The sequence below is a fragment of the Pristiophorus japonicus genome, chromosome 1 (assembly GCF_044704955.1).
Source record: "Pristiophorus japonicus isolate sPriJap1 chromosome 1, sPriJap1.hap1, whole genome shotgun sequence".
Classification (NCBI taxonomy): Eukaryota; Metazoa; Chordata; class Chondrichthyes; family Pristiophoridae; genus Pristiophorus; species Pristiophorus japonicus.
In genome coordinates this window covers 106,009,440-106,029,523 of record NC_091977.1, presented here as the reverse complement: position 1 = coordinate 106,029,523, position 20,084 = coordinate 106,009,440, and the positions used below count along the sequence as shown (strand labels likewise).

Here is a 20,084-nt window from a genome sequence, read left to right as displayed (position 1 = left end):
ATTGGCATCAGAGACATGGCTCCAGGGTGACCAAGGCTGGGAACTCAACATCCATGGGTATTCAACATTTAGGAAGGATAGACAGAAAGGAAAAGGAGGTGGGCTGGCATCGCTGGTTAAAGAGGAAATTAATGCAATAGTAAGGAAGGACATTAGATTGGATGACATGGAATCGGTATGGGTGGAGCTGCGGAATACCAAAGGGCAGAAAACGGTAGTGGAAGTTTTGTACAGACCACCAAACAGTAGTAGTGAGGTTGGGGACAGCATCAAAGAAGAAATAAGGGATGCGTGCAATAAAGGTAAGCAGTTATCATGGGTGACTTTAATCTACATATTGATTGGGCTAACCAAACTGGTAGCAATGCGGTGGAGGAGGATTTCCTGGAGTGTATTACGGATGGTTTTCTAGACCAATATGTCGAGGAACCAACTAGAGGGCTGGCCATCCTAGACTGGGTGATGTGTAATGAGAAAGAAATAATTAGCAATCTTGTTGTGCGAGGCCCCTTTGGGAAGAGTGACCATAATATGGTAGAATTCTTTATTAAGATGGAGACTGACAGTTAATTCAGAAACTAGGGTCCTGAACTTAAGGAAAGGTAACTTCGATGGTATGAGGTGTGAATTGGCCAGAATTGACTGGCAAATGATACTTAAAAGGTTGACGGTGGATAGGCAAATATTTAAAGATCACATGGATGAACTTCAACAATTGTACATCCCTGTGTGGTGTAAAAATAAAACGGGTAAGGTGGCTCAACCGTGGCTAACAAGGGAAATTAAGGATAGTGTTAAATCCAAGGAAGAGGCATATAAATTGTCCAGAAAAAGCAGCAAACCTAAGGACTGGAAGAAATTTAGAATTCAGCAGAGGACGACAAAAGGTTTAATTAAGAGGGGAAAATAGAGTACAAGAGGAAGCTTGCCGGGAACATAAAAACTGACTGCAAAAGCTTCTATATATATGTGAAGAGAAAAAGATTAGTAAAGACAAACGTAGGTCTCTTGCAGTCAGATTCAGGTGAATTTAGAATGGGGAACAAAGAAATGGCAGACCAATTGAACAAATACTTTGGTTCTGTCTTCACGGAAGGAAGACACAAATAATCTTCCAGAAGTACTAGGGGACGGAGGGTCTAGTGAGAAGGAAGAACTGAAGAATATCCTTATTTGGTGAGAAATTGTGTTAGGGAAATTGATGGGATTGAAGGCCGATAAATCCCCATGGCCTGATAGTCTGCATCCCAGAGTACTTAAGGAAGTGGCCCAAGAAATAGTGGATGCATTGATAATTTTCCAACAGTCTATCGACTCGATCAGTTCCTGTGGACTGGAGGGTAGCTAATGTAACACCACTTTTTTAAAAAAGGGAGGGAGAAAACGGGTAATTATAGACCAGTTAGCCTGACATCAGTAGTGAGGAAAATGTTAGAATCAATTATTAAGGATGAAATAGCAGCGCATCTGGAAAGCAATGACAGAATCGATCCAAATCAGCATGGATTTATGAAAGGGAAATCATGCTTGACAAATCTTCTGGAATGTTTTTTTTTTATAAAGAGAATGTAACTAGTAGAGTGGACAAGGGAGAACCAGTGAATGTGGTGTATTTGGACTTTCAAAAGGCTTTTGACAAGGTCCCACACAAGAGATTGGTGTGCAAAATCAAAACACATGGTATTGGGGATAATGTACTGACGTAGATAGAGAACTGGTTGGCAGGCAGGAAACAGAGAGTCGGGATAAACAGGTCCTTTTCAGAATGGCAGACAGTGACTAGTGGAGTGCAGCAGGGCTCAGTGCTGGGACACCAGCTCTTTACAATATACATTAATGAGTTAGATGAAGGAATTGAGTGTAATATCTCCAAGTTTGCAGAGGACACTAAACTGGGTGGCGGTGTGAGCTGTGAGGAGGACACTAAGAGGCTGCAGGGTAACTTGGGCAGGTTAGGTGAGTGGGCAAATGCATGGCAGATGCAGTATAATGTGGATAAATGAAAGGTTATCCACTTTGGGGGCAAAAACACAAAGGCAGATTAGCTGAATGACGGCAGATTAGGAAAAGGGGAGGTGCAACGACACTTGGGTGTCATGGTTCATCAGTCATTGAAAGTTGGCATACAGGTACAGCAGGCGGTAAAGAAGGCAAATGGTATGTTGGCCTTCATAGCTAGGGGATTTGAGTATAGAAGCAGGGAGGTCTTACTGCAGTTGTACAGGGCCTTGGTGAGGCCTCACCTGGAATATTGTGTTCAGTTTTGGTCTCCTAATCTGAGGAAGGACATTCTTGCTATTGAGGGAGTGCAGCAAAGGTTCACCAGACTGATTCCCGGGATGGCTGGACTGACATATGAGGAGAGACTGGATCAACTGGGCCTTTATACACTGGAGTTTACAAGAATGAGAGGGGATCTCATAGAAACATATAAGATTCTGACGGGACTGGACAAGTTAGGTGCGGGAAGAATGTTCCCATTGTTGGGGAAGTCCAGAACCAGAGGACACAGTCTTAGGATAAGGGGTAGGCCATTTAGGACTGAGATGAGGAGAAACTTCTTCACTCAGAGAGTTGTTAACCTGTGGAATTCCCTACCGCAGAGAGTTGTTGATGCCAGTTCATTGGATATATTCAAGAGGGAGTTAGATATGGCCCTTACGGCTAAGGGGAATCAAGGGGTATGGAGAGAAAGCAGGAAAGGGGTACTGAGGGAATGATCAGCCATGATCTTATTGAATGGTGGTGCAGGCTCGAAGGGCCGTGCAGGCTCGAAGGGCCGAATGGCCTACTCCTGCACCTATTTTCTATGCTTCTATGTTTTTAATGTACGCTACTTTTTTTTTTAATAAAAGTGTGCAGAAGGTTTTTTGGGAGTGGTCACATTCGCCATCCTAGGAAAATTGTAAGTTGGCGAAACTTGTTTAAATCTGAAAAACTGGCACAGACATCAAGTTATGCCCACTATGACGCAAAAATATATTAACCTTAAAAAATAGTACCTAACTAAATTACGCTGGCGCAGAAACTTTAGGGGAACTTGGATATTTTAATTTGCTGCATAAAAACGACAGATAATTGGGGAAGATTGAGCCCAATGAGTGCAGTGGAACATGAACTTTTCATGACTTAAGCTGCAATATTTTATCAATTGTATTATATCGGGGGAAAGACAGAAGCATAATTTTTAAAGTGATGAATTTATAAATGTTTTAAATGGCAAATGAACTGATGGTGTCAAACTTGATACAACACTTTGAACTATACTGTAATTCTGTCATAAGTTTTTCGGACTAGGCAGACATGGTAACAACTCCAGCTATTGGAAACTACTTCCAACCAAAAATTTGTTTTATTTAAAATCCATTAAAACATTTCAAAAATGAATTTTTTTTTTTTCATTTTAATTAATTTGCCTAATGGCTAATTTTGTTCTCCTGAGATTTTACCCAGTGGGTGTTATCTGTAACACATCCAACCTCTTCCCATTCCAAGGGATAAAGCTCCTGTCTTTGTGCAACACTTCACATGACATGACCACCATTTGTTATTATTTACTGCTGTGGTTATCTGATGTTGCCAAGGAGCCATCTCTGGTTGCTTGGTATCCTTGAAACTCATTACAACAAATTAATTTCATTCGAAATTTACAGTGCAGGAGGTCAATTCGACGCATCGTGTCCGCGCCGCCCGACAAAGAGCTGCACGGCCCTCGGTCAGCAGCCCTGAAGGTTACATATAGACTTATAAACAATGGCGGAAAGGTAAAGAGCATTCAGCTCAACCAGTCCGCCCCACACAACTGCGACACCCCTTACACTGAAACATTCTACACCCCACCCCAACCGGAGCCATGTGATCTCCTGGGAGAGGCAAAGACCAGATTAAAAACCCAGGCCAATTGGGGGGAAAAAATCTGGGAAAATTCCTCTCCGTTCCTTTCAGGCGATCGAAATTAGTCCAGGAGATCACCCTGGCCGTATTCGATTCCCAGCCAACAAGAGGTTATCCAGTCTAATCCCAATTACCAGCTCTAGGTCCATAACCCTGCAGGTCACTGCACTTTAAGTGCCCATCCAAGCATCTTTTAAATGTGGTGAGGGTGAGGATTAACATTGCGATTTTCAGATAGGACTCGTGAGCCATCCCTAAGCAATGTTCAACTCAAGGTATTTGGTAATAAATGGTGTACAGGAGTGGGCACACTTAATACTGCTGAAGCAAAACAATATCCTCATGTGCAACTCCACTCATGACAAATTAATCCTTGTCCTTGTGTGTGGTTAGTGTGCATTTATGGTTCTCTTCTCACCAATAAATGTGTTTTTACCATCTATCTGTGGTTCTATATCACTGTGGCTAAATGTTCCTCTATATATATCTGCCACTTTCTCACTCTCCTGATATGCCTATGCCTGTATTCCCTTACCCCATCTCCCTATTTCTCTCAACTTTTCTCTTTCCTTGTATCTGATCTATTTCCTGCCTCTTCCTCTTTCCACACCTTTCTACTTCAAGTATCTGAACTCTTTCTCCCTCAGTGTGTCCGAACTCTTTTTCTCACTGCCTGAATTTCTATTTCCATGTATCTTAACTTGTCTCTCGTATAATTGAGGAAATACTCCAGATGCTGGAAATATTTCAACAGAAGCACCAAAGACTTCGAGATTTATAGGAACAGAAGGAGGACATTCAGCCCCTCAAGTCTGTTCACCCATGGCTAATCTTTACCTTAACTTAATAGGTTTTTAAAATCATGAAGGGTTCTGATGGGGTGAATCGGGAAAAACTATTTTATCTGGCCAAGGAGTCAGTGATGAGGGAATCATCAATGTAAAATTGTCACAGGAGAAGCAGAACAATGGGTGGGAGAAATGTGTCGATACAAAGTTGTTGGAACATTGAATGTTTCACCATGTTGGTACCTTTTGCTAGTTTATTTAATGGATATTAGCCCCTCCCCCAAATAGTTTAGTGAATGTGCTTAGCAAAATGAGGAAAATAAGTGCTGTCGAACACTTTTCCATTTTCATCATCCAACAACTTGCACTTATACAGTGCCTTTAATGTGAGTAAATGTCTTAAGATGCTTCACTGAGGTGTAACAAAAAAAAAATTGTCAAAAAGCCAAAGGAGGATAGGTTAGGGAGGGTAACCAAAAGCTTAGAGGAAGAACTGGGGTGGAGACGTAGAGTGCTTTGGTGAGGGAATTCCAGATCATGGCGCCAAGGCAACTGCAGGTAATCATACGGTAGGGCCATGAGAAGGGTTGGATATACAAGAGGCCGAATCAAAGAATCGGGAACAGTAGCATAGTGGTTATATTACTGGACTAGTAATCCAGAGGTCTGGACTAATGATGCAGAGACAGGAGCTCAAATCCCACTACGGCAGCTGGGGAATTTAAATTCAAGTTAATAAATAAATATGAAAATAAAAGCTAATATCAGTAATGGTGACTATGATATTATGGATTGTCGTAAAAACCCATCTAAGGAAGTAAATGTGCTGTCCCTACCTGCTATGGCCTGTGTGTGATTCCAGACCTACAGCAATGTGGTTGAACTGCTCTCTGAAATGCCCTAGAAAGCCACTCAGTTGTAACAAACCACCACAAAAAGCAATAATAAAACCAGAGGGACTTTGGGACCGGCTTCGGATAAGACAACGGCACATCCACCCAAGTTGTCCTTGCAAAGTCCTCCTCACTAACATCTGGGGACTTGTCTGTGGGACAGCTTTCCCACGCACTAGACAAGCAACAGCCTGACAATCATACTCACAGAATAGCAACTTTTAGCCAATGTCCCCAACTCCTCCATCACCATCCCTGGGTCTATCCTGCCCCACCAGCAGGACAGATCCACCAGAGGCGACGGCACAGTGGCATACAGTCAAGAGAGAGTGGCCCTGGGAGTCCTCAACATTGACTCCAGACCCCATGAAGTCTCATGGCTTCAGATCAAGCATGGACAAGGAACCCTCCTGCTGATTACCACCCAACACCCTCCCTCAGCTGATGAATCAGTACTCCTCCATTGATAGCAAAAATGTACTCTGGCTGTCCATCGCCAAGAGTGGCTTGGTAGCACCATAACTGACCGAAATGGCCGAATCCTGAAGGACATAGCTGCCACACTGGGCCTGCGGCAGGTGATGAGAGAACCAACACGAGTGAAAAACCTAATTGTAACATAGAAACTTAGAAAATAGGTGCAGGAGTAGGCCATTCGGCCCTTCGAGCCTGCACCACCATTCAATAAGATCATGGCTGATCATTCACCTCAGTAACCCTTTCCTGCTTTCTCTCCATACCCCTTGATCTCTTTAGCCGTAAGGGCCATATCTAACTCCCTCTTGAATATATCCAATGGACTGACATCAACAACTCTCTGCGATAGAGAATTCCACAGGTTAACAACTCTGAGTAAAGAAGTTTCTCCTCATCTCAGTCCTAAATGGCTTACCCTTTATCCTTAGACTATGTCCCCTGGTGCTGGACTTCCCCAACATCGGGAACATTCTTCCCGCATCTAACTTGTCCAGTCCCATCAGAATTTTATATGTTTCTATGAGATCCCCTCTCATCCTTCTAAACTCGTGAATACAGGCCCAGTCGATCCAGTCTCTCCTCATATCAGTCCTGCCATCCCGGGAATCAGTCTGGTGAACCTTCGCTGCATTCCCTCAATAGCAAAAACGTCCTTCCTCAGATTAGGAGACCAAAACTGAACACAATATTCCAGGTGAGGCCTCACTAAGGCCCTGTACAACTGCAGTAAGACCTCTGTGCTCCTATACTCATATCCCCTAGCTATGAAGGCCAACATACCATTTGCCTTCTTCACCGCCTGCTGTACCTGCATGCCAACTTTCAATGACTGATGTACCATGACACCCAGGTCTCATTGCACCTCCCCTTCTCCGAATCTGCCACCATTCAGATAATATTCTGCCTTTGTGTTTTTGCCACCAAAATGGATAACCTCACATTTATCCACATTATACTGCATCTGTCACGCGTTTGCCCACTTGATCTCGTCCTCACCAATCTACCTGTCGCATGACAGAATTGGTAACAGTGATCACTGCACAGTCCTTGTGGAGACAAAGTCCCAGCTTCACACGGAGGACACCATCCATCATGTTGGATGGCACTACCATTGTGCTAAATGGGATCGGTTCAGAACAGATCTAGCAGCTCATAACTGGGTATCCATGAAGCACTGTGGGCCATCAGCTGCAGCAGAATTGTATTCCACCACAATCTGTAACCTCATGGCCTGGCATATCTCTAACTCTACCATTGCCATCAAGCCAGGGGACCAAAGCTGGTTCAATGAGGAGTGCAGAAGAGCATGCCAGGAGCAGCACCAGGCATATCTAAAAATGAGGTGCCAAACTAGGGAAGCTGCATCACAGGACTACATGTTAAACTGCGAAAGCAGCATGCTATAGACAAAGTTAAGCAATCCCACAATCAACGGATCAGATTGAAGCTCCGCAGTCCTGCCACATCCAGTCATGACTGGTGGTGGACAATTAACGGGAGGAGGTGGTTCCATGAATATTCCCATCCTCAATGATGGTGGAGCCCAGCACGCGTGCAAAAGACAAGGCTGAAGTGCCGAGTAGATGATCCATATCGGCCTTCTCCTGAGGACCCCACCATCACAGAAGCCAATCTTCAGGCAATTCGATTCATTCCACGTGATACCAAGAAACAGCCGAGCGCAATAGATATAGCAAAGGCTATGGGCCCCGACATCATCCTAGCTGTCGTGCTGAAGACTTGTCCTCCAGAACTAGCCGCGCCTCCAGCTAAGCGAGGTGGACCAATTAGAACATACAAAGACAATGGACTGGAAAAGACTAATTAGCCTATCTAGACTGTCCCTGCAGTCATGATGCTGACATATGATAGACATTTCATACCCACCCAGAGACATGTATTCTCCTAGGAGAGGTGAAACAACAGAAAAAACCCAGGTCATTTGGGGAAGGGGGGGGGGGCGGCAGGGAGAATCTGGAAAATTCCTCTCCTACTCCAGAGGATTACATTGATCCTGATTTATATTACAGGGTACCCATCTCTTGTAGATTATATAGCCGATGATGTACTACTGAAAATAATTGGTGGAACTCAAACTGGAAAAGGCTCCAGCTCCTGAAAGAATGCACTCTAGCAAGCTGAGGAAGTCAAAGAAAATAGCAAAGATTCTGACCACATTCTTTCAAATATCCTTGAAGGTGGACGTTGTGCCAAAGGATTGGAAGGTTGCCAACATAACATACCTGTTCAAAAAGGAAGACATTCATCGTAAGGTTCTAGAGGCCATAACAGAGCATAAAATGAATCTGTCATTTAAAAAGACATGGATTGGTTCAGGACAGCCAGCACAGATTTATATAAGGCAAATCTGACAACTTTAAGAGTTCTTTGAAAACCATTAGTCAATGATAACTAGAGGGTATACATTTAAAATCACCACCAAACGAACGCAGGGATGGGTTAGAATTTTTTTTTAAATAAACATGAGGCTGTTTGGGCATGAAATGCATCATCAGAAATAATGTTGAAAGCAGAATCCATAATAGCTTTTGAAAATAATTTCTTTTTTTTTTTAAAAAAAAGAGGAAAATGTAGGAAATTGGAAAGAAGTCATTTTATTCAAACAGCACTCAAACTTGTGCTTTGTAAAATAGAGAGACACTTTTTAGATATGAATTACAATGATAAAGCAAATATGTGCTTTACATATTGAATTTCTTTATAGCAGTAAAATACAGGAAATACCTCAGGAATGTAACCTTGCAATGAACAATTCCAAAAAGTTGAAATATCAATTTTGAAAGTACTTCTTCACCTTTTAATAAGCCTTAACACTGGAAAGCATGTTTTTATACAAATCACATCATGCTTCAGTGCCTAAAACTCTCAACACTTGACATCCCTTAGACTTTTAGATTTCAGATCCTTTTGACTTCTAACAATCCAGACAATAAAATATTCTAATTTATACATGAATTATGTATTAAGGTTGGAGTGTAAATTACCATTCTTTCACCATCATCTTTAGCTCTGGGAAAAGTGTATTTTTTTTTAAATAAAGACCAACAACTAAAAGTAGCAGTTATAGCCAATACAATGAATGAAATTTGCATTCTTGCATGATTCAAAAAATATATTCATTGTTACAGAGCTGATTTTGAAACAAGTCAGAACAAAAAAAGAACTAGCAAATCACTTAGTAGCTGACTGGTGGATGGCAGTAAACTTGTAAGCTCCAGTTTCATCAAGCCATTGTGGCTTAACATTTTCTGTGTGTTTAGGAGAATGAGAGGTGATCCCATTCAAACATATAAAATTCTTAAGGGGTTTTGACAGGGTAGATACTGGGAGGACATTGCTCCTGATTGGGGAGTTTAGAACTAGGGGTCAGCGTCTCAGAATAAGGGGTCGGTCATTTAGGGTTGAGAAGAAGATACATTTCTTCACAAACTTATGAATCTTAGGAATTCTCTACCCAGAGAGCTCTGGATGCTCAGTCATTGAGTACAGTTAGGCCAGAGATCGATTGGATACTAAGAAAATCAAAGGATATGGCGGCTGTTGGGGCGGGGCCTGGACTGGGAACGGGGACAGGGCCTAGACTGGGGACGGGGACAGGGGGCTGGGATGGGGACAGGGGGCGGGGCCTGGGGCACCTTCAGTGCTGCTCTGGACGGTGGAGTTGAGATAGAAGATCAGCCATGATTTTATTGAATGGCGGAGCAGGCGCAAAGAGCCATATGGTCTACTGGTTCTATTCTTTTGTTCTAACATTTGATTTCCACATTTCAAAATAAACATATACAATCTAATGGCAACACTAGAAAGTAGTCAAATAAGTTCAGACAAACTACCTCACAATTCACAAACAGCAGCAACAGTTAGAAAATGATTTAACTACTATTTAATATAGTGCCTGAACACTAAGTTCTTATCTTTGTGAGATGCGTAGGTAGAGCCTCAAGCACATATAAAGCTTCAATTTGCATTCTTATCCATTGGCATTCATCTCAAGTTGCTGATATTAACAGACTTTGCAGCCTGATTTAGGATTTATCAACTGAAAGAATATACAAGGAGCTGTTCAAATTGAAAATAAATTCCTAAATCCCAGTGCAAACATCTTCAGAATCTGAAGGGCCACACATTATCAGCCACAATTATAAGGTAGCTCCCCCAAGAAATGAGTCCATCTTTTGATGGCCGCATAAACTCGGAAGTAATTCAAAAGGTAAAATCAGCCATGGCTCTTGATCATAATCCAGTAGAAGACACAGCATTAGCATTGAATAGCTTGCCAACATTCATTGTTATGACTTACGCATGAACAATGGGCACATGGCAAAAATCAAGCCGTGCCTATGGAACCTAACGCAAGAAGAAGCCAATATCTTTATAGGTGAGAAAAAGCCAAAGTCCCACCCAGCTGTACCAAAAGGCATGGATGAGGGGTTTCAGCAGCAAATGAGCTGAGGCGGGGCTGAGACAGACGATGTTACGGAGGTGGAAATAGACGGTCTTAGTTATGCTGCAGATGTGTGGTCGGAAGCTCATTTCAGGGTCAATTATGACACCAATGTTGAGAACCGTGTGGTTCAGCTAGTGAGAGGGATGGAGTCAGTGGCTAGAGAACCGAGTTAGTGGCTAGAGAACCGAGTTAGTGGAAGGGACCGAAGACAATGACGTCGGTCTTCCCAATATATAATTGCAGAACATTTTTGCTCATCCAGTGCTGGATGGCAGACAAGCAGTCTGACAATTTAGAGACCGTGAAGGATTCAAGAGAACTGGTGGTGAGGTAGAGCTGGATGCAGTTAGTGTACAGATGAAAACTGACGCTGTGTTTTCAGATGATGTCGCCAAGGGGCAGAATGTAGATGAGAAATAGCAAAGTGCCAAGGATAGATCTTTGGGAGAAAACCAGAGGAAACAATGCGAGAATGGGAAGAGAAGCCATTACTGGTGATTCACTTGCTACGATTAGATAGACAAGAATGGAACCAGGCGAGTGCAGTCCCACCCAGCTGTACAATGATGGAGAGGCATTGCAGGACAATGGAAGTCAACCGTGTCAAAAGCTGTAGCCAGATCGAAAAGGACGAGAAGGGATAGTTTACCTTTGTCACAATCACAAAGGATGTCATTTGGGATTTTGATGAGCCATTTCGGTACTGTGGCCAGGGCGGAAACCTGATTGGAGAGATAAAAACATGAGAGTTCTGGGAAAGATTGGCACGAATTTCGGAGGACACAACACATTCAAGGACTCGAGAGGAAAGGGAGGTTGGAGATAGGCAGTAGTTTGCAAGGACAAAGGGGTCAAGGGTTGGTTTTCTGCGTAGAGGAGTGATGATGGCAGATTTGAAGGAGAGGGGGACAGTACCTGAGGAGAGAGAACCGTTAACAGTCAGCTAACATGGGAGCCAGAAAAGGAAGTTGGGTGGTCAGCGGTTTAGTGCGAAGAGGGTGGAGAGAGCAGGAAGTGGGTCTCATGGACAAGATGAGCTCAGAGAGGTCATGAGGGGAGAGCAGAGAAACTGGAGAAAGATGAGAGTTCAGGGCTGGGGCATGGGGGAACCTTAGAGGAAGTTCAGCCCGGTGGACTAGGGGAAGGAAGGGAAGTGACAGAGGCAGCTGAACAAATGGTTTAAATCTTGGTGACAACAGAGTCCATGAGCTCCTCACATTTGTTGGAGACGACAGGGGAGAGTGGTTTAAGAAGACAGTTAGCAGTAGAGAATAGCAGCTGGGGGCTACAATTGCTTTCCAGAATGATCTTGGAATAGTGAGCAGTTTTGGCAGACGAGAGCAGCACCCAATAATGCTTTATATGGTTCAGCCAGATCTGATAGTGAATGGTGAAACCAGTTGTTTGCCATAACCGTTCAAGTTTGCGACGCTTCGACTTAAGGGAGCAAGTATGAGTGGGAATGGCCAGGGTGAGAGAGAGTAATGGTTTTAATGGGGACTAGGGCATCAAAGATGGTGGTGAGGGTGTGGTTGAGCAGATCGGTAGCTGCAGAAATGTCATGGTGAATGAAGGGTCAAAGGCTGGACAGTTGGGATTTTGTAACTGCAGTCGTAAGAGTTTTTTTCCAGGGACAGGCACAGAAAGAGGTAGGTTTGGGGGGGGGGGGGGTTGCGGGGATGGAAGGGGGATGTGGGTGGAGAGCGATACGAGGAAGTGGTCAGAGATGGCCTTATCCGCGAGTGACACGATGCGAGTAGTGAGGCCACGAATGATGGCAAGGACAAGTGGGTGGCCGTGAATATGGGTTGGGGAGTTACAATGTGGGAGAGGATACGGGAGGATAGGAGGGCAAGAGAGAGCATGATGAATTGAGATAGAGGTTGAAATCACCGAGGATGAGAATTCACTTGGTGCAGAGGATGAGGGAGGAAAGCAGTCTAGAGATATCTCAGTGCTAACATTTTTATGGTACTTGAGAGGACAAGAATTTTAAATGAGAGCTGAGAGGGGTGGAAGATGGCAAGATGCTCAAAGAAGGAGGATGTGCCAGAGGAAACAGAAACATAGAAATTAGGTGCAAGAGCAGGCCATTCGGCTCTTTGAGCCTGCACCGCATTCAATAAGATCATGGCTGATCATTCAACCTCAGTACCCCTTTCCTGCTTTCTCTCCATACCCCTTGATCCCTTTGGCTGTAAGGGGCATATCTAACTCCCTTTTGAATATATCTAACGAACTGGCCTCAACAACTTTCTGCGGTAGAGGACTCCACAGGCTAACCACTCTGAGTGAAGAAGTTTCTCCTCATCTCAGTCCTAAATGGCTTACATCTTATTCTTAGACTGTGACCCCTGGTTCTGGAACTCCCCAGCAACGGGAACATTCTTCCTGCCTCTAACTTGTCCAATCCCGTCAGAATTTTATAGGTTTCTATGAGATCCCCTCTCATTCTTCTAAACTTCAGTGGATACAAGCCCACTTGATCCAGTCTCTCCTCATATGTCAGTCCTGCTATCCCAGGAATCAGTCTGGTGAACCTTCGCTGTACTCCCTCAATAGCAAGAACGTCCTTCCTCAGATTAGGAGACCAAAACTGAACACAATATTCTAGGTGTGGTCTCACCAAGGCTCTGTACAACTGCAGTAAGACCTCCCTGCCCCTATACTCAAATCCTCTAGCTATGAAGGCCAACATGGGGGTCCTTGTGCATGAAACTCTTTTTGGAGTTTATCTGCAAAACAAAAAACATTAAACCGTGCCACCCGACCTGGGTGGCACACCAGACATTTACAAGGCCCTTTTTTTTTTTTGGTTTTTTTTTTGGGCACTAAAATCACAATTTTTCCCCAGTGCCCCCTATAAAAGGGAAGGGGGACACTAAAAGCACCGGCAATTAAAACAAATTAAACTTTAAAACGTAAATCCTTGTGCATGAAACTCTTTTGAGTTAAACTGCAAAAACATAAAACATGTATCCGTGCCACCCGACCTGGATGACACACACAAGACATTTACAAGGCCCCTTTTTTATTTATTTTTTTTTGTGGTTTTTTTTTTGGGGCACTAAAATCAAATTTTTCCTTTTTCCAGTGCCCCCTATAAAAGGAGAGGGGGACACTAAAAGCACCGGCAATTAAAACAAATTAAACTTTAAAACGTAAAATCAAATTAAAATTTGGTTGCCGGGCGTGATGATGCACTCCAGTCCCTCCGGTGCCCACCTCTCGCGGAAGGCCGCGAGCGTACCGGTGGACACCGCGTGCTCCATCTCCAAGGACACCCTGGATCGGATGTAAGAGCGGAAGAGAGGCAGGCAGTCAGGTTGAACGACCCCCTCGACCGCCCGCTGCCTGGACCGGCTGATGGCACCCTTGGCCGTGCCCAGGAGCAGTCCTACGAGGAGGCCCTCGGACCTACCCGCTCCCCTCCGCACAGGGTGCCCAAAGATCAGGAGAGTGGGACTGAAGTGCAGCCAGAATTTCAGGAGCAGCCCCTTCAAATAGTGGAACAGGGGCTGCAACCTTGTGCATTCAATAAAAACATGGAACACGGACTCCTCCAGACCGCAGAAATTGCAGGCGGCCTGGGAGTCCGTGAACCGGCTTAAAAATTTGTTGCACGGCACTGCTCCGTGCACCACCCTCCAGGCCAAGTCCCCGATGAATAGTGGGAGGACCCCTGCGTAGAGTGCCCTCCATCGGGGACCCCCGCCTCCTCCGGACGGCAAGATGGTACGCCATGGCGTGTCCGGACGGCCGGCGAGGATGGCAAAGTTGAGGGTGTGCAGGAGCAGCCCGTACAGGAAACCCCTCCGCGCGGAACTGAAAGGCACGGAGGGGATTTCCCCGAGGCGGCTCAAGTTGTGAGGCGCCGGCCCCCGAGGGAGGTTCCGGGGTTTGGCGCCGATGAGGAATTCCGTCCGGACGGGGGTCAGTTCGGACGGGATCTCCCCACGTGCTTGAGCCTCCTCGATACACCTAACGGAGTCAGGGCCCAGAGCTGTTTTTAGCGACTCGATGGCATCGGCCGCGCGGCGGACGTTGGCAGAATTTAGGCGCCGCGCCAGCGTGACTGGCGCCATCCAGCCCGCTCCTCCGCCATCGAGCAGGTCCCTGACCCTGGTCACCTCACCAGCCACAGCCCTCTCTCCCGACCGCCACATGAAGCCTCGGCCGTGGAGGTACGGATTCCCGAGCAGCGGTTCCTGCAGGACGGCCGCCACTCCAGCCGGCGGAGAGCTGCGCTTGGTGGAGACTTTGTTCCAGACCCTGATGAGTTCCCTGTAAAAGACAGGCAGCTCCCGGAGGGCGGTCCTGGCACCCCCCAAGTTCACAAACAGGAGCTGCGTGTCATAATTGAGGTCGAGCTGCTGGCGGAAGAAATACCTCGCCAGAGCACACCACCTAGGAGGGGGCTCGACGTAAAGGTATCTCTGCAGGGTCTGAAGACGGAAAGTCGCGAGCTGGGCGCTGACGCACACCAACGACTGACCGCCCTCCTCAAGCGGGAGACTCAAGACCGCGACAGAGACCCAGTGCTTCCTGTTGTTCCAGAAGAAGTCCACCAGCTTCTTCTGTATCTTGGCGACAAACGCAGGGGGAGGGGTCAAAGTGACCAGCCGGTACCACAGCATTGCGGCCACCAGCTGGTTTATGACTAGCGCTCGACCCCTGTAGGACAGCACTCGGAGCAGTCCTGTCCAGCGCCCTAGGCGAGCGGCGACCTTGGCCTCCAGCTCCTGCCAGTTCGCCGGCCAGGCTTCCTCGTCGGGGCTAAGGTAGACTCCCAGATAGAGGAGATGGGTCGTGCTCCAGGCAAAAGGCCTGAGCTCCTCCGGCAGGGAGTCCACCCGCCACTGACCCACCAGGAGTCCGGAACATTTCTCCCAGTTGATCCTGGCGGAGGACGCGGCCGAGTAAATCTCCTGGCACTCACGCATCCTCCGCAGGTCAGCGGGATCCTCTACCGCGAGGAGCACGTCATCGGCGTAAGCTCCTTGTGCATGAATCCCAAAAAGTTAGTTTGCAGGTGCAGCAGGCAATCAGGATGGCGAATGGAATGTTGGCCTTCATTGCGAGAGGGATGGAGTACAAAAGCAGGGAGGTCCTTCTGCAACTGTATAGGGTATTCGTGAGGCCGCACCTGGAGTACTGCGTGCAGTTTTGGTTGCCTTACTTAAGGAAGGATATACTGGCTTTGGAGGGGGTACAGAGACGATTCACTAGGTTGATTCCCGAGATGAGGGGGTTACCTTATGATGATAGGTTGAGTAGACTGGGTCTTTACTCATTGGAGTTCAGAAGGATGAGGGGTGATCTTATAGAAACATTTAAAATCATGAAAGGGATAGACAAGATAGAGGCAGAGAGGTTGTTTCCACTGGTCGGGGAGACTAGAACTAGGGGGCACAGCCTCAAAATTTAAAACAGAGTTGAGAAGGAATTTTTTCTTCCAGAATCTGTGGAATTCTCTACCCAAGGAAGCAGTTGAGGCTAGCTCATTGAATGTATTCAAGTCACAGATAGATAGATTTTTAACTAATAAGGGAATTAAGGGTTATGGGGAGCAGGCGGGTAAGTGGAGCTGAGTCCACAGCCAGATCAGCCATGATCTTGTTGAATGGCGGAGCAGGCTCGAGGGGCTCGATGGCCTACTCCTGTTCCTAATTCTTATGTTCTTATGGAACATGCCATTTGCCTTCATCGCCTGCTGTACCTGCATGCCAACCTTCAATGACTGATGTACCATGACACCGAGGTCTCGTTGCACCTCCCATTTTCCTAATGTCACCATTCAGATAATATCCTGTCTTCCTGTTTTTGCCACCAAAGTGGATAACCTCACATTTATCCACATTATACTGCATCTGCCATGCATTTGCCCACTCACCTAATCTGTCCAAGTCGCCCTGCAGCCTCTTAGCATCCTCCTCACAGCTCACACCACCACCCAGCTTAGTGTCATCTGCAAACTTGGAGATATTACATTCAATTCCTTCATCTAAATCATTGATGTATATTGTAAATAGCTGGAGTCCCAGCACTGAACCTTGCAGTACCCCACTAGTCACTGCCTGCAATTCTGAAAAGGACCCATTTATTCCTACTCTTTGCTTCCTGTCTTCCAACCAGTTCTCTATCCACGCCAGTACATTACCCCCAATACCATGTGCTTTAATTTTGCACACTAATCTCATTTGGGACCTTGTCAAAAGCTTTTTGAAAGTCCAAATACGCCACATCCACTGGTTCTCCCTTGTCCACTCTACTAGTTACATCCTCAAAAAATTCTAGAAGATTTGTCAAGCATGATTTCCCTTTCATAAATCCATGCTGACTTGGATCAATCCTGTCACTGCTTTCCAAATGCACTGCTATTTAATCTTTAATAACTGATTCCAACATTTTCCCCACCACCAATGTCAGGCTTATTGGTCTATAATTCCGTTTTCTCTCCCTCCTTTTGAAAAAAGTGCTGTTACATTAGCTACCCTCCAGTCCATAAGAACTGATCCAGTCAATAGAATGTTGGAAAATGACGACCAATGCATCCACTATTTCTAGGGCCACTTCCTTAAGTACTCTGGGATGCAGCCTATCAGGCCCTGGGGATTTATCAGCCTTCAATCCCATCAATTTCCCTAAAACAATTTCTTGACTAATAAGGATTTCCTTCGGTTCATCTTGTTCTGCTAGACCCTCGAAACCCTAGTATTTCCGAAAGGTTATTTGTGTCTTCCTTAGTGAAGACAGATCCAAAGTATTTGTTCAATTGGTCTGCCATTTCTTTGTTCTCCATTATAAATTCACCTGATTCTGACTTCAAAAGGGCCTACGTCGGTTTTCACTAATCTTTTTCTCTTCACATATCTATAGAAGCTTTTGCAGTCTGCAAGCTTCCTCTCATACTCTATTTTCCCCCTCCTAATTAGATCCTTTGTCCTCCTCTGCTGAATTCTAAATTTCTCCCAGTCCTCACGTTTGCTGCTTTTTCTGGCCAATTTATATGCCTCTTCCTTGGATTTAACACTATCCCTAATTTCCCTTGTTAGCCACAGTTGAACCAACTTCGCCGTTTTATTTTTACTCCAGACAGGGATGTACAATTGTTGAAGTTCATCCATGTGATCTATAAATGTCTGCTATTGGAGGACAGATCAATGTGTGCTTTGATGATGAGAGCCACACTGCCACCATGGCAATCTGAGCGGGGCAAGTGGTGGAAGGTACAGCCAGGCAGGGAAGCTTCATTTAAAGGTAAAGTGTCAACACCCCTCAGGCAATTTTCTGTCAGGGCCATGATGTCAATGCAATCATCCACAATAAGCTCATGGATGGCAAGGGCCTTGTTCGCAAGGAGATGCGAAGGTGGTTGGTGATGGCTAAACCACTGCCAGCGTCCACAGGGTCAGCACTGGGAGGGATGAGTTGGATGGCGAGGAGATTGGCAAGGTTAGCCCCCAGTGGGCGCGCTGGACAGGAAGATTCGAGAGAGAGTAGGCTGGGTCAGTTGAGGTGGCAGCGACGAGTGCTACGGTGGGCCCTTCGGAGGATGCCAAGAGAGGCACAGAGGGAATCTGTAGGCCAATCTAAGAGGGAGTCAAGCCTGCGACGGTCGAAAAGTAATGAAGGGTTGGGGTAGGGATTTGAGAGGGTAGAGTATTCAAGCAAGGGGAGATGAAAAGAGGCATAATGACAGGGGAACGTGAGAAAAGAAAAAAGGGGAGAAAAAAGTGGATAAGTGATCACTCGGGTCCGGAGCAGCAGCCAAAATGCAAATGTACCATGGAAAAATGCTAGCTACATAGGCCTGGTTATGTAGCAATTATTGAGATACACATTTCCTGGTAGTGCCAAGGAATAGGTTGGAGACTATTGTAGGGAGTCCAGAGTTAAAGTCAGAGGTCCTGTGGAGGGAAAAAGTTTACGTAGGTCGGATGGAGCATCGACAAACTGTTGTTCAAGTTCGGAGACAGGTGTAGCGGGCAAGAGATACATGGTAAATGGTAAATATATATATCTATGACACCCTGGATGCAGCCCAAGCACTTCAGTCCTCACCACCTTGTCCGTGTTTAGAATGGGCAGTTGCTTATCTTGGCCAAAAAGCAAAAGCCCTTATCTATTTGCATGTCAATTTTAAGGTTGCCTGTTATAACGTTTTAAGTGCTCCATTTATTTCAGGCAGAAACAACTGTGCTTACTCACTAGTTCATATAATTACATAAAATCTCATCCTTAATCCTTCAAATAAAGCTACACCTATAAAAGAATCTGAAGATTATCAAACCATTGAAAGTTGGCATACAGGTACAGCAGGCGGTAAAGAAGGCAAATGGCATGTTGGCCTTCATAGCTAGGGGATTTAAGTATAGGAGCAGGGAGGTCTTACTCAGTTGTACAGGGCCTTGGTGAGGCCTCACCTGGAATATTATGTTCAGTTTTGGTCTCCTAATCTGAGGAAGGACGTTCTTGCTATTAAGAGTGCGCAGCGAAGGTTCACCAGACTGATTCCCGGGATGGCTGGACTGACATGAGAGACTGGATCAACTGGGCCTTTATACATTGGAGTTTAGAAGGATGAAAGGGGATCTCATAGAAACATACAAGATTCTGACGGGACGGGACAGGTTAGATGTGGGTAGAATGTTCCCGATGTTGGGGAAGTCCAGAACCAAGAAACACAGTCTAAGGATAAGGGGTAGGCCATTTAGGACTGAGATGAGGAGAAACTTCTTCACTCAGAGAGTTGTTAACCTGTGGAATTCCCTGCCGCAGAGAGTTGTTGATGCCAGTTCATTGGATATATTCAAGAGGGAGTTAGATATGGCCCTGATGGCTAGGGGATCAAGGGGTATGGAGAGAAAGCAGGAAAGGGGTACTGAGGGAATGAATAGCCATGATCTTATCAAATGGTGGTGCAGGCTTGAAGGGCTGAATGGCCTACTCCTGCACCTATTTTCTATGTTTCTATGTAAACCCGACCTTGGATACCCCACAGTGATTCAATCCATTCCATCGTACAAGAACATAAGAATTAAGAGCAGGAGTAGGCCATTCAGTCCCTCAAGCCTGCTCTGCCATTCAATATCATGGCTGATCTTCTACCTCAACTTCACTTTCCTGCATTATCCTCATATCACTTCATATTCAAAAATGGGATGTGATGAGATCCCCAGGTGCCAATTAACACCTTACAATGCATTGCACACACACTCTTCCAAAGAAGATAGAGATGGTCAAGACCGAGAAAGCTAACTAAACAAATCAAACTTTATTATAAATTCTTTGGTGAAGAATTCCACTCCAGGTACAGACATCTATTAAATGGCAGACAAGGTGAAAAATACTGCAATTGTCTTTAACCCAACACCATTATCTATATGCCGCATAATAGTACCTCCATGGAGAGTATGGTGCTAATCTCAACAACCAATTAAGTAATTAGCATAGCAACAGGAACTAGTAGAATTAAGCAAACTGAAACAGCTCAAATGTTTGAGCCATCATTATCAAGTACTACATGTTCAGATTATACAGCACGATGGGGCTGATAGATGA

The 20,084-nt window shown here is 45.4% G+C and overlaps 1 protein-coding gene across 7 annotated transcripts in view; it reads right to left on the bottom strand.

Moving 5' to 3' along the window:
* agtpbp1 (ATP/GTP binding carboxypeptidase 1) overlaps nt 1–20,084 on the bottom strand; it is a 492,848-nt gene that overhangs the window by 468,362 nt on the left and 4,402 nt on the right. The window lies entirely within an intron of this gene.